The sequence below is a fragment of the Carassius gibelio genome, chromosome A22 (assembly GCF_023724105.1).
Source record: "Carassius gibelio isolate Cgi1373 ecotype wild population from Czech Republic chromosome A22, carGib1.2-hapl.c, whole genome shotgun sequence".
Lineage (NCBI taxonomy): Eukaryota > Metazoa > Chordata > Actinopteri > Cypriniformes > Cyprinidae > Carassius > Carassius gibelio.
In genome coordinates this window covers 18,277,996-18,292,857 of record NC_068392.1, presented here as the reverse complement: position 1 = coordinate 18,292,857, position 14,862 = coordinate 18,277,996, and the positions used below count along the sequence as shown (strand labels likewise).

At 41.4% G+C, this 14,862-nt stretch overlaps 1 protein-coding gene and 1 long non-coding RNA gene across 2 annotated transcripts in view; one reads left to right on the top strand and one right to left on the bottom strand.

Moving 5' to 3' along the window:
• Window positions 1-14,862, top strand: part of LOC127943031 (Fc receptor-like B) — a 78,431-nt gene that overhangs the window by 38,962 nt on the left and 24,607 nt on the right. The window lies entirely within an intron of this gene.
• On the bottom strand, window positions 1,153-1,619 carry LOC127943039 (uncharacterized). The gene is made up of 2 exons (XR_008149531.1): window positions 1,478-1,619; window positions 1,153-1,391 (listed from the first exon to the last, which is right to left on the bottom strand). It is a non-coding gene; the product is annotated as an uncharacterized LOC127943039 (long non-coding RNA).

The window sequence follows — 14,862 nt, the reverse complement described above, 5'->3', positions numbered from 1 at the left end:
TAAATCCTAAACTTAAAAATAATTTTAAGACGAGAAGATTTTCAACTTGAAATGTATTTCCTTTTTTTTTCAATCAGATTTATTACAGATTACAATGTGATGCTTGAGGCTTTGGCTATTCTTTTTTATAAAAAAGCATACATGTCTTATATGATTTGATTGTGTGAGGAGGATGTGTGCGATTCAGCTCAGTGGGAACAATGTTTCATGCCAGATTGTCTGCCATGCTGTGTGTGACTTTTCTAAGTAATCAACTTAAAGTTTTTGATAAAACTGGTGTTAAAATCACATATAGACTAACATTTAGTCACTTAGATCCAGTTGGTCTGATTCGTTACTGCTAATCGGCTCTTTCATTGACTAAAAAGAATGGACAGAGTAGTGATTCGTTCAAGAATCAGACTTTAATTAATACATTTATTTCGGAAAGTATAAATATCTGATTCATGAATGAATTGAGTCAAATCTTTTGAATGAATCAGTGACACTGGTTCACAGACTCTGCTCGAATGTTTCATTCACAAACTGGTTTTTGGTTTAACAAATTACTGAGTTGTTAATCTGACATTTCCAAAAGATTCGGTCCTGTGAGTAATTGTTTAGTTGACTTTAGAGCCATTTGGTCCAGTTCAGTCTAATTTGTGAATGAATTTCTCAAATTGATTCAGTTGATTCATTAAAAGATTCATTAAGATTTTTCATTCATGAATCGCACATTACTTATATTGAAAAAGGAAGTCATATCTAGAATTCTACACCAGGTAATAAATTGTTTTTTATTTGTTTCTTTGTGATTTTTATTCATTCATGAATGAATCATTCTGTTGAGTCATTCAATCAGTTGAACCTGTTCACAAATCTCAGCCTAAATGATTCATTCCGAATTCGGTTTTTGGTTCAAGGAATCTGTGAATTGTTAAACCGACTTTTGACAAATCGGACACGTCTAAATATATTTTGAAAAACTACCACATTTATAAATAAAAATCTTTCACAAAAAAAAAAGAATAATTTAATCAAGTAAACATGGATACAGGTTCACATGCAAGTGAGGACAACATCATAAAAAAGACTAAAATGTGCCTTAATGCCAAACAAAAGCATTTCCTCATAGTCATATACTCAACTCTCAGACATCCAAAGGACACAAACTGATTTCCTTAATTCTTTAAACATCACAAGAATAGCACTATTACATTTCTTTGTACATGTATATCATTTCCACATTTTCTATTATTTACGTTGCATAAAGTACATAACATGTTCAAGTTTAAACTAAATAAGCCATTAAACATGTTTCATAACACCAATATTGTTCCCTTGGAGTCGATCCTTGACTATTCTGTGGGTTTTATTGATTATGATAGTGGCTTTAATCTTCCAGATGACACCTGTAAGACACGAGAATGAATCAGAAACATCTGTACACTCATAAATCCAGTTTTTAACTCATAAGCTGATATGAACACCGGTGTACCTCCATCTACTCCCAGAAGTAGCGCAGATACCATATGGTCTCGTTTTTGAGCTGAGGTCCAAATAGAGGGTTTGTTTGGGCCAGTATGGCTATTAACCAGCTGTAATGGATATGAATATAATAGTCAATATTCAAAACAAACTGTTCATTTAAATTACATATAGCATCTACAGACAAATCACAGAATAATGCACTGTGAACACTGTTACATTATAATGCATGGATATATATATATATATATATATATATATATATATATATATATATATATATATATATATATTATATATATATAATTTTGATTGTGTATACACACATTTACATATCATTGGCAAACTCCTGTGCGCAGGAGTATTCCTATGTGTTATCTGAGCTACAACTGTACGCAGCTGTCTAACAATCATGAGTCAACCTCTGTGCCATTATTGTCGTGCTAATATGCATCCTCGGGATGGACATCGCGAGTGTCCATCATGTCTGGGTATAGCCCATTTACTGGAGGACATTGGAAAACCATGCCCGGCCGCAGCTGAGTTCTCCCTACAAGAGAGGGTGCAGAGAGCTAGCCTTTTTGAATGGCCAGCTCATGTTAGAGGTGCATCAGGATCAGTGTTTGATGCACGCTCTCTTAAACGGAGAAGGGAACATTCTCCTGTTGAAGTCCATGATGGACCTAGCTGCTCTGATGGAAGAAGGTCAAGGGCTTCAGAACCTCAAGTTGACACCCAGATGCAAATTCTAGCAACTTTACGGGATTTGGCTGGGAAAATGGATAATTTTAGACCCCACGATAGGGGGTTAGGTGGACAACAACATGCCGTTTCATCTGTTGTTTCTGAGGATGATATTCCTCCAAATCAGGGCGGAAGAGGTAACATTCCTGACACAATTTCTCTTCATGCTCATGACTCTCATTTTGGTAGTAATGATCAGGATGTGAGTGAGGAAGATCAAGGAGATGAGTCCAGGTCTTCTGCTATTGATGGAGACCGTAACCAACCTGACATTTGTAACAGAATTCTTAGTGCTGCAAGAATTCTAGGTTTGGAAACCCAGGCTGAGGCATCAACGACACCAGTGGTGCAAGGTGTGTGGGCTGGGGTCTCCCAGTCTCAACCATCTTTTTCGATTCCTGTTACTGAGGACTATTCACAAATGCTAAGCAAAGCCTGGAATCATCCCAAAGCTGCACCCCAGTTCAATGCTGGTTGCAGACGCTTTGCTAATATGTAATATGCTGCCGAAACCGGCATGGGCGGTATGCCAGCGGTGGAGCGTGAAATGGCATCTTTAACATCCTTGGGTCTAGACCGGGTGACTGATGACCCACGCTGTCCCCGGAAAGAGTGTGAGAAGACCGATAACCTAGTGTGTCGAACCTACAACTCAGCCACACGTGCAGCCCGATCTGGTAATGCCTTAGCCATAATTCTGGCTTCTTTACGGAAACTTATAAATCCGGAAGATCGGGACATTATGGGTTTGGTCGATGCAGCCCTGGTTACGCACGCCCAGCTCACTAGAGACATTGGGGCATCTATGTCATCTGCAATCCTTTCTCATAGACAGATTTGGTTAGCACAGACTTCCCTACCTGATACTATCAGGAAGGAACTGACATACATGCCCGTCACACCAGGCCGTGTGTTTCACCCAGACTCTCAGACGACACTTGATAAAGCTGAGCAAGCGCGGAAGAGAAGAGAATCAGTGCAACGCACATTTGGTCCCGCTAAGGCAGCTAGACAATCATATCGAGGCTTTCAGCCCCCTCATCATCCCCATTTTAGTCGGCCAGGACCATGGGAGTTCAACAGAAGACAAAATACCCATTCTCAGAGGTTTGATAGCAGCCAAAGTGCCAGACAAGCACCACGGCATTCCCAAATGGCTCGGTCTCGTACATCAGTTAGAGATGCACCACAAAAGAAGCGAAACCCCAGGGGCTCAGGCCCCTATGGGGGAACTGCGTAGCAATCCTGGAAGAGCTGCCAGAATCTGCTCCCAGCTATGCATGGACAGCTGGGAGAGGAAAATCTCAGATCGTTGGGTACTCGCTATGATAAAAAGCGGATACAGAATCCAGTTCCGGCAACGACCTTGTAATGATTGTTCATTCAGGGTAGAGGAAGGAGACCAGAGTCGGCGTAGGGGCTTGTTAGAGACTTTATTCTCTTATACAAAAGAAACAAACAACAAAATAAACCAGCGTGGCAGGTGCGCGTCTCTATAAATATACTGCGGCTTCGCTACTGCGTCTGTCCGGCTCGACAGCTCCTCCACTTCGCACACTCACGAGTCCCCGTCTCTCTCGTCTTCTGCCGGCTGTCGCGCTGCTTAAATACTGGTTCCCCACGCCAATCACTGCAACAAGATCCAGCTGTTAATAATTTCTCACCTGAACCACTTACCGCCGCTCGTCTCTTCACTCGCTCTCCCGTAGCAGACTTCGCTAAACCACGCCTCCCCCGCCACATACCCCCACCGCCCGACTCAGGCCGGGGAGCCATCCGGCCTGCAGCCCCACCCCCCCCATTCCTGGAGAGGAAGTCAGCCACAGCCATCTGCGCCCCCGGCCTGTGAATCACCTTGAACTTAAATGGCTGTAAAGCTAGATACCAACGGGTGATTCGCGCGTTGGTATCCTTCATGCGGTGGAGCCACTGGAGGGGCGCGTGGTCCGAGCAGAGGGTGAACTCCCGCCCCAGGAGGTAGTAACGAAGGGTGAGAACTGCCCACCTGATGGCCAAACACTCCTTCTCTATGGTGCTGTACTTAGTCTCTCTCTTGGAGAGCTTCCGACTAATGTACAGCACCGGGCGGTCTTCCCCCCCCCCACCTCCTGGGACAGGACCACGCCCAGCCCCCTGTCCGACGCGTCGGTCTGCAAAAAAAAAGGGAAAGCAAAGTTAGGAGAGTGCAGGAGCGGCCCGCCACACAGGGCCGCTTTAACTCGGGTAAAGGCCCGTTGGCACGTGCATTCACCCTGCGATAGTCTACACAGAACCGTACCGAGCCGTCCGTTTTGGGCACCAAAACTATCGGGCTCGCCCAATTGCTGTGTGACTCCTCGATTACCCCCATCCCCAGCATAGCCTCTAATTCGGTCTGAACTACCTTTTTTTTGAGTTCAGGCAATCTATACGCCCGGCTGCGAATTACGACACCCGGCTCTGTCTCAATGTGGTGCTGAATCAGGTCTGTACAGCCGGGTTGGGGCGAAAACACGTCCGCAAATTCTACCTGCAACTGCGCGATGTCAGTGAGCTGCGAGGGCGAGAGGTGATCCCCTCCTAGAGCCAGTGCGAGGGGTTTTCCTTTATTAATCGCCTCTGGCCCGAGATCCTCCTCCCCACTCACTACCGTCGCTAGCAACACTGACTCCTCCCCACTCCATTTTTTAAGGAGGTTGAGGTGGTAGATTTGCCGTGAGTCACCTCTATCTGTCCGTACTACCTCATAATTGAGATCTCCTATCCGCCGTGTGACCTCAAAGGGTCCTTGCCACTTGGCTAACAATTTGGAGCTAGAGGTTGGCAGTAAAACGAGCACTTTATCTCCCGGTGCAAATTCTCGCAGCTTAGTTCCCCGGTTATATAGCTGGCTTTGTCTGCCCTGGGCCTGAAGCAAATTCTCCATAGAGAGCCGCCCCAGTGTATGGAGCTTTGCGCGCAGGTCCAGGACATATTGAATTTCATTTTTGCTATCTGAGTGTCCGTCCTCCCAAGTTTCTCTCAGGACGTCTAGCACCCCCCTGGGCTGACGTCCATAGAGAAGCTCGAAGGGGGAAAACCCCGTGGAGGCTTGGGGGACTTCGCGCACAGCAAATAAGAGGGGATCTAGCCAACGGTCCCAATTTTTCGCGTCTTCATGTACGAATTTCCGGATCATGGTTTTTAATGTGCGATTAAACCTCCGCCAAGTATGACACATTATCCGCATTATTCTTTTATCATTATTCTTTTGTTTTTATTCCACCTTTATTAGCCTTGATTGTGGTTTTTCAGGCTTTACAAAGCAACAAAGCAGCGATCTCACTTCAGTCTCTCTTTGCATTTAGCCCTTATTTATCAAAAGTCTTACTATAAAAATACAACAAAACATTTTCTTACGACCTTACGTGAATTATTGAGACAAAAATGCATTATGAAGAAGAAAAGCACCTGCTATTAGTAGCATTGGTGTTAACATTAGCATCAAGCTACATCTGACAATTTATGAAATTATTAGTACACTTTTACTCAAAACTCACTTTAAACCCCGATCGAGTGTTTATAATAACTTCCTTTAGCGATCAGGGGTGGAATTTGGTCGTTTACTGTTGTAAAAATATGTTATTTGTAGCCTTTTTCATCGCTGCACAAGTTAGCATTTCCGATGTACATTTTCGATTTTTTTTATAAAAACGCCCCAGATCTCAAGAAATTCTCATACCAAGCTTTACTATCGTAATCGCGGGTTTATTATTCGGATATTTTGTGTGTACAGAGGTGTTTCAGTGTTGTTTTGGCCAGATAACTACCAGGAAGTGTGCAGGAAGCATGTGACACGATGGGGCGGTGTCCAGATATGAAACTCTAAGATTGACGTTTGAAAGACCCAATCAGAGTCTGAGTCACACACCGCACGAGCTGTGACTACTGCACTCACACAGAGATCGCTGGGAGAGGCTGTTTATCATCTGATCGCGTAAATCCGTGGAAAATGAATAGAAATGACGATTCTGTCAGAAGAAATATGAAGTAAACATCAGTAAATATATCCATATATCTCCGCAGATATGCATCTTTGGTCTGTAAATCCTTATTGACGCTGTTCAGTGAGTCTATGTGAACACAAATAAACCGCTCTTGACGTGACTGAATATGAGTGAGTTGTGAATTTCTATTCAAAATGTGGCATACTACGGATTTATTATTTTGCACTCCTGACATAAATCACTAAATATCTGTCACTGCAACAATGTTTTATCAAAATATTGGTCAAATATCGAAGCTTGAGTCTTTAAACTTTCCATTGATGCACAGTTTGTCCAGATGAAGTAAGACAGTGATGTTTAATGTGCTGTGAAAGTGAAACAATAATAAACTGGGGCCGTCAGCGATGTTTGCACGCAAAGGGGTTAAACGGACTTTCGCATTCTTATCTTATTTTCACCAACTAAGTGTTATTCTTAGGCCTCGCGGATTGTTTTCTAGTTTTGGCCCTCAACCTCTTTGTTCATACGTCGCGATATCTCTGTGAATTTGCTTGATTTCATAAAATATTTTATATTTTACGTTATATCATTATACTATCCTAGTTTATATCAGATACAACTTTGTTTCTTCATATTTCTCTTACATCTACCCCCGTTAGAGTATCCGCAACAGTTTACTCATTGTAATGTGCTAAATCATTAAAATCCAAAAAATGAACTCTGAGAAAGAATATCCGGTGAAAGGATTCAAACTTTTATTTCAACAAAACAGTGTTGAATTTACAATGAAGTAATGAAGAAAGTGATCAAATTGTTATTACAAACAATAGGGATGACATGACATCACAAGTTATCTAGCCAGAAAAGAAAATCTCGGCAGGCCCTCAAGTTTTGTTCTACTATGAAATTGACGACGGTTTCAATAATTTCATGTATTGCGAAACCATAATGTTTAGCGACTAACATCACACACAAATCCGTTATGCACGTACACAGACAGAGAGTCTCGTTAATGTACATCTCGTCGCTACATTCGGCCGTCACATACAGAATTTTTCTGGTCGTTACACAAATCGGTGCCTTGCTGGTCGTATACAAGCTCGTCAAATCGGGCCACGGATTATTTTTCAGTCTTCTTACAACGTCCATTTCTTTCTTGAGATTTGTTACTCGCTTGGAATCCGTCGTAAAATCATGATTTGGATCAGACGCATCGTCTATGATTTTACGCATCAGATCAACCTTTTGCTCTCTGTAACATTGTTTAAACATAGAGTCTATGTTGGCTTTTACAGGACACATCTTTCCCTCGGCACAGCAGCACTCCACTCGCTCATCCGCAGCAGCGCTGGTAGTGGCGGACATCCTTTTCAGAATTTGTTCAAAGACGTAAACCGAGCGTTTTTAAAATCCACGATGATCCAGTGTTTTTAAAATCCACGACGATCCAATGTTTTTTTTTAAATGGTTCAGATCCGTCGAAGTCTTATTATTTGAAAAATTAGAGAGTGCATCAGTTTCAGACAAATTTGATCGTTGAAGCCGATTCTGTCAGTCCACGTAGATACTGACAGATACTCCATCGACCGCACTGTAAAACCCTTGTTCACGGATCATAAGAAAACCTGCGATAACTGCAGAGTTTATGAGGTCAGCTGCTCACAGGGGATAAAGACTAGCCGTAGTCACTAGGAAGTAGCGGTGGATCTTCTGTACCTTCAAACTAAAAATAGGTTGTGGGTGTTGCGCTCAAAAAGCGGAGGAGGGTGAAGGGCCCTGGTTAGGGTTTGACCTGCGAGAAATATGAAGAAACAAAGTTGTATCTGATATAAACTAGGATAGTATAATGATATAACGTAAAATATAAAATATTTTATGAAATCAAGCAAATTCACAGAGATATCGCGACGTATGAACAAAGAGGTTGAGGGCCAAAACTAGAAAACAATCCGCGAGGCCTAAGAATAACACTTAGTTGGTGAAAATAAGATAAGAATGCGAAAGTCCGTTTAAACAAATTTAAACAGAAAGAATGAGCAAAGTCCTGGAAGCGTACGATTGTACTTGTTTAGATTAGATTAGATTCAACATTATTGTCATTATGCAGAGTACAAGTACAGAGCTAATAAAATGCAGTTAGTATCTCACCAGAAGTGCAAGAATATAGTGTTTTATATACATAAAAGTTCAGAGTAAGTAAAGCTATGATATAAAGAATATACAGTGTAGTTGCTATATACGATATTGATAAGAGTATATACAGAATATAAATATGAATGCAATGTAGGGATCGTACAATGAGTGTGCAAAAGTATTGTTGAACGATGTATTATATGCAAAAACAGTAGTGCAATGATATTTTTTGTAGAAATAGTTTACTGTGCTTGTACATTAACAACTTTAGACAGTTTATGGTGTAATAGCTTTAACCATGTGCAGTTTCGTAGCGTAATGCGATGAGAAAGTGTGTGGTTTACAGTTCGCTCTAGCGTCCGATAACACGGCAAAGTCAAGAAATCTTGCAATTTTAGGGCGAAAGCGTTAGAACAGACATTTGTCTATGCGGTGTTAGGCTATATTGAACTCACGGTCATTATAAAGTTTTTTATGTTTATTTTCATTTCAACATATTAATGAACGCTGTTACAGATTTTGTCTTAGTAACATGGAATACAATAGTTTGTTAAAAGATATGGGCTGTTTGAGTAACACCGTCGTCTACGATGCTCGAAGTTTTCACCGCTTACAGGCACGCCACTAACCTAAACCTGTAACTCTATCATAATTATTTAAAATAACTATACACTTCATGCGTGACACCTATGTAACTGACTAAAACTAATACGTATGCTAAACAAAACATTTGCAGTGGTGAAAAAATGAAGTGAATTAATAGATGTCATAAACTGCTCGCCTCGTGTTTTCTTAAAGAAGAACGGTCATTTAGACGCGACAATGCGCAGTTCCAGTCGTAGCGCGGTTTCCAAATCAGACCTTAAGCGCGATGAATGACTAAAACGGTCAAAATCATCCCGCCTCTCACTTAAATGAAAGACTTATCAACAGCGGTTTATTTATTGAAGTACTGTTTAGAGATGCATACGATGAAAATACCACATCCATGACATCCATGATTTTTAATGTCTAACTTTAGTGTAGTAGATGGGTTTGTATTAAGTGTAACAGTCATAACAGAAGATGGTAAGACTCATTTTAAAAGTCGAGGTAGTGGCTATTATGTGTCTTTGTGACACAGGTAGACCAGAAAAAAGCTCTAAAGTGCATCACAATCTCAGTTTAAACACTCTTGACAATCATTTAATCATCTTGTACTCTGTTTTGTTCATGTTTTTGTCTGTTGGCCAAACTCTGAGAATAGTCTTTATCTAAAAAACAATGAAAAAGATACATGGCTGTTGGGCCAGATCAACATTAAAAGTTTTCACAATAGTTTAGAAGAGTGGATTTCACTATTAGGTAATTGTTATTCTGATACACATTTCCTGTATAAAAGAGTATAACCTTTTCAGCTGAATGTAGTGCAATCTTATGCATCTTAAACGTAAACACGTTACAACAAGGTGACAGTCCCTCCGTCAAATCCGTCAAAAGTGGACAAAGCAGAAAAATCTCAGCGCACGGTAGATGATAATGCTTACGACCAAAGGGGAGTACGCATAGGCCTACTCTTTAATGTCAAGTGGCAAATGCTGAAACAATGTGAATGTGGTCATCGGCTATATGAACAAGAGCTCTCGATGTTGGGGCGATATTGTCAATCTGTCACACCCAGGGGCGGCTATGCTTTGACTAAGCCACACCCCTTCTCAACTTCCACCTCGAGGAGGTCCCCAAAGCCAACCCAATGGCCAAACAACACGAGAACAAGTGATAAAACAATCTTTATTTAAATATTTAAAAATAGCTTGGGGAATAGGGAAAGGGCAATTAAAACTAAACTCTGACTCGGCCCTCCAGATGGGCTATGGCCGGGAAGAGGTCAGGGAGCAAGGGGGCCACGGGGATCCGGGGCGTGGGACTCGGGGCCCGGCCAGAGTCTTAGGTATCCGTAGCGCCCTCCTTCTTCCTCCTCTTCGCTGAATACAACTCACGGTAAGTACTGGTTCACACAGTTCGTTCTCGGGGTGCTCGCTCCCTTTCTCTTCCTCCACAAGCAACGGCTGGGACGCAAAGGCACAGTTAATTCGGCTTGGTTTTGCTCTCACCTCTTCACTGATTGCAGCTCACAGTAAGTACTGGTTCACACAGTTCGTTCCTTGGGTGCTCACTCGCTTTCTCTTTCTCCACAGGCAGCGGCGTAAGTACAGGTTTCCTCGGTCTCTCCTCGCGTTACCCACTCTCTCTCCTTTTCTCTCCACAGGTATCAACTTGGGCACAATAGCACAGTTAGTTTGCTTTGAATGGCTCTCACCTCTGGGCTGGACACAGCGTACTGTAAGTACAGGTTTCGCTCTATTTCTCCTCGCGTTATCCACTCTCTCTCCTCCTCTCTACAGGTATCAACTTGGACACAAAACACAGTTACTCTGCTTTGGATGGCTTTCACCTCTGGGCTGGACACAACGTACTGTAAGTACAGGGTTCGCTCTATTCCTCCTCGTGTTATTCACTCTCTCTCCTTTTCTCTCCACAGGTATCAGATTGGACACAAAGCACAGTTAGTTTGCTTTGAATAGCTCCCACCTCTGGGCTGAACACAGCGTACCGTGCTATCTCCGGAGATCTGAAGCACGCTCACAACATATACTGTACTGAACTAGGCTAGAACCAGCAGTCTCCTTGTCCTCCCGCGACGGAGTGCGTGAAGGCGGGGGTTTATCTGACAGGACACACGGCAATACACAGCAACCCACAGCAATATACAGCACCACGTCAAAATTATAGGTTTTCACAGCACGAAGACTCACCCACCACACTCAGTGTACGAAAAGGACACCCGTCTTCCTTCACTTCGCTTGGTTCGGATCTGGCGATGGAATATGCGGCCTAGCTAGTGATGTCGTCGTTGTGACTACTTCAATAAGTTTTCCTTCGGCTCTCCCACCACGCTATATTAGGGGTAGGGCCGCCCTCCTCCTGGGGAGATCTACACAACGCCAGGTCAATATACAGGGCACTTTCGGCTTGCTCTTAGTACTCACATCAATGCCGCTTCCAATCCCCTTTTTCACGTCGTCTCAATTCGCCGTATAATCCGTTCACTTCTCAACCTTTAAGGTTCGCGATGTCTTCACAATCATACAATTCCAACCTGAGGGAGAGAGAGTTAGACAGCCACCAGCAGCGCACCAAGACGGGCACGACACAGTGCTTCACACACACCAGAAAGAGCTCCCAGACTGTGAAATAACTTGGCCTTAAGTACTGCCTTGTCCAGCGTATCCTCCAATCACCAACCCCTGTCCCTAACTAGGCACAGGTGCATCGAATTCCCTGATTTTCCCTCTTACGGCGCTACCGGAAGTTCCGGTGTTCTGTTTTTCCGGTCCGGGCGGAAACACTTCCGGGCGGAACCAAACTTCCCGAATTTTGGTTCCGCCCCTAAAGATCGTCACCTTGTGACAATGCTGTAAAATTCCTATGAACAGGCAGTGTATGTTTGACCGAAGTCAGGGAAAACTGCAAAACAACGTGTCAACAGATCGGTCGACTATCTCTGGTAAAAACAAATAAATAAATTATACATGTTTACGAGTCACACATTGACAATTTTTGTCTTATGTGACCATTACAGCTAAAATCACTGAATTATGAAATGCAAAAGTGTGTACGGTATTTTTCTATAACCGTTACAAAAGTGAGAACGTCGTAGTTCTCAAATGTGTTTGTATTACAACGGTAGCCCATCTAACAAATCTGGAGAAGTGGAGAAGCAAAGATGTTTAGCACATACACACGTACACAAGAGATGTTGCTTTATTTGAATCGAAGAAGATGGCCGTAGGAACTGATAACATTCTTTAATGTCGTCGTGTCGTGTTTTGTCAAAATAATAAAAAAGTTTGGGCAAATGTTTAATAATTTTTCTTAAATGAATAGAATACGCTCACCTCGCTCTCTTTCTCGCGCGAGAGTTAGCATGAACTTACAGGAGTCTTAAAACAAAATGTGAATTGTGTCATCCGCTATCCGAACACGATGAGTAAATCTAACGGAGTAATAAAAATATCATTTACAAATCAACATTTAACAAAAAAAAAAAAATACTTTAACAATTGTATTCTGAATTCTATATGCGTTGTAAACGTTAGTTTTCTTGCTATACTCTTTCTTAGTGATTTGGTCGCTCGAATACACAAAAGGTTATGGATAAAATGTATCTCACAAGAGTGTGGAAACTTTAACGCGCTCAAACTTAAACGAGTGTACAGTTTGATTTGTTTAGGTTGAAATAGTTTTAAGGGTAAAACAGCTAGACTTCATTTTTGCGTCGATGCTTCATGCGATCACACTTTTGGACAGACACAAAGTTGAGCTAAAATAAATATCTCAAAGAGAAAAACTGTAACTTAATTTCTTAATTTTCATTTATTCCTATTACGATGACGCCGCACAAAGATCGCATAAAAACGTACGGTCCGACAAACAAATTGCGAACGTCCGTCCAAAATCTTGATACGGCTAAATCTCGAAGTGTAAGAAAAATGTCATTTACAAAACATTGGGATTCTTAGATGTGAAACACCCTTGACACAATCTGCTGGCCTGCGCAAAAAATAGTCATAAATGTTTTAGCACAGCTATTTACACAAATAGTATGAGAACTGTATATTGTTTCACTCGCATAGAAAATTAATTACCGCTTTATCCGGGTCAAAGGGAAATGATGATAATAGTTGAAACATCCTTAGCTCGTACATTTCTTTCTTTTTGAAAAATCACAGCTGCTGGTGATTACTGTTTTTTAGAAAACCATTTAACATTACACGATGCCTACAAAATAGTCAAAGCGTATGTTTTCTGTTCTAGGTAAGAACATTTACACCGAGTGTTATAGGCCGGGTAAATAATTTGAAAATAGTATTTCTGTCGAATGAGAAAAGTTCAGTCGTACATTTAAAAAAATTTCTGATGTAGAAATTATGTTTCTGCCAAACATATCCAAAGAGAAAGGGTTTTCCTCTCTGGAGAGAAAAGCACTCGGGTGCATAAATTATATGAAGAGACGATGCCGGTCATCGCGTTATTAAAAAAAATAAGACGATAGACGGTGTGCCTTGCTTTAGTGACACACAACGTGTTTAAACACGTTTCAAATTGTAGGTGTAATTATTTGACTGACTATAAGCAAGATGTATATTTGTTATTTTACAGTACGCATACAATCTACAGGATAGAAGGATGGGGATATAGTAAAATACAACTATAAACTTTAAGAAAAGTTAACTTTCATTACACTATTGTAAAGGGATCTTACAGTAAATGAAAAGCACAACGTAATAAGGCTGAAGGGCAAACAACTGATGGAAAACACACGTTGGGGGGATACTGTCGGTTAAATATATTGTTTTAAATAAGGATTTAAATACAAAAGTAAGTACTTTTAATACAAAATATATAAAATAGAACTACAGCCTGTTAGATGTACAGGCGGTCATTTTAATATTTTTGCTTTTAAATGGAGGTATTTTGGGACGGCTAAGCAGAGGGCCTGCAAATGTCTTTCCTGCTCTGTGTCTGAAAGTACCGTGGATATGTGAAAGGTTTACGACCGTAGCAACGCACATAAATTACATCTCTAGGACGCGTGGGTCTTTCCTGAACCATCTTTAATGGTTGAATACGATCGAGGGTCTTTCTTCTAAAAGATAAAACAACTTCATCTAAACTTCACAGTCTATACTGTGACAAACAAACGAGCTCCTCAGCATAGATTTAAAGCTAAATCAATATTTTAAGTTTTATTTTAAAAAAACATACAGAAAGACTTTGGCTTCATGTTTCATTGTGTGTGTGTGTGTGTGTGTGTGTGTGTGAGAGAGAGAGAGAGAGAGAGAGAGAGAGAGGGAGAGGGAAAGGGAGAGAGAAAGAGAGTGTGTGTGTGTGTGTGTGTGTGTGAGAGAGAGAGAGATAGAGAGAGAGAGAGAGAGAGAGTGTGTGTGTGAGAGAGAGAGGGGGGGAGAGTGTGTGTGTGTGTGTGTGTGTGTGTGTGTGTGTGTGTGAGAGAGAGAGAGATAGAGAGAGAGAGAGAGAGAGAGTGTGTGTGAGAGAGAGAGAGGAGGGGAGAGTGTGTGTGTGTGTGTGTGTGTGTGTGTGTGGGTGGGTGTGAGGGAGAGAGAGAGAGAGAGAGAGATGGTATGAAAACTTTGAAGATGGTGCTAAAAATAAGAACTTTAAAGAATCTAAAGTGATTAATGCATGACGCATCTAATATAATATAATCATATATACGAAATGATATAATATGATATCATTTTTATTATATAATATTATATAAAAATATAAAATATTTTAGGTAATATATATCATCATTTTGTTGAATTAAGAATCAACAGACATCAGATGTACTGGGGGTACTGATTATTAAAAAACATTACATTAATGTTAGCTTTGAAATAATGTACACCATTGACTTAGATCATGCGGTCTGGAACTCCACCCTCGCCTGCGCAGGGTGTGTGTGAAGCAGCCCCTCAGGTCTCACATACATTTCACTACGGGGACC